At 41.9% G+C, this 565-nt stretch overlaps 1 non-coding gene across 1 annotated transcript; it reads right to left on the bottom strand.

Annotated features, from left to right (window-relative positions):
- Nucleotides 1-211: 211 nt before the first annotated feature.
- Nucleotides 212-318, bottom strand: LOC118730969. Its single transcript, XR_004991694.1, has one exon. It is a non-coding gene; the product is annotated as a U6 spliceosomal RNA (small nuclear RNA).
- Between the last annotated feature and the right edge of the window lie 247 nt (nucleotides 319-565).

Genomic DNA, 565 nt, shown 5'->3' with positions numbered 1-565 from the left:
CTATCTCTTTTCTAGGAAGCCTTCCTGAACTATGTTGGAAATAATCATTCTTACCGCTGGGATCCCTTAGCATTTAAATTAACCCCTGCTTTGTTAATTTGACACTGTTTAAAATCTGTGAAAAAGTTTATTTAATCTTTTACCCAGAAATATTTACTGACGATCTATAGTGTACAAGTAGTGCCTGCGTTTTTTGGTTTTTGTTTTGTTTTTAAATATGGTACACAGCACGAATTTGCGTGTCATCCTTGCCCAGGGACCATGATAATCTTCTCTGTATCATTCCGATTTTGGTGTATGTGCTGCTGAAGTGAGCACTCTGCGTTTTGATTACAATCCTTTCCATGAAAATAAAACAGGCATTGCTTCAACTCCCCGGATGCAGAACATTGCAGTCCCTGTCCCGACTGCAGAGTGCCATGGTGTAGAATTAGGATTCAGATCCTGCTGGCTCCACTTCCTGTTCCTTCCTTAATGATTCTTCCTGACCATCACCTTCATTTTCTCAACCCATGGAAGGGCGAGAAGTGACTTAGGACCCAGGGAACATGCCTCCCGTTCCCTC

The sequence above is a fragment of the Pipistrellus kuhlii genome, unplaced genomic scaffold (assembly GCF_014108245.1).
Source record: "Pipistrellus kuhlii isolate mPipKuh1 unplaced genomic scaffold, mPipKuh1.p scaffold_m20_p_3, whole genome shotgun sequence".
Lineage (NCBI taxonomy): Eukaryota > Metazoa > Chordata > Mammalia > Chiroptera > Vespertilionidae > Pipistrellus > Pipistrellus kuhlii.
Note: the sequence above shows the minus strand (reverse complement) of the source record. Positions and strands in the feature narration are given on the sequence as shown.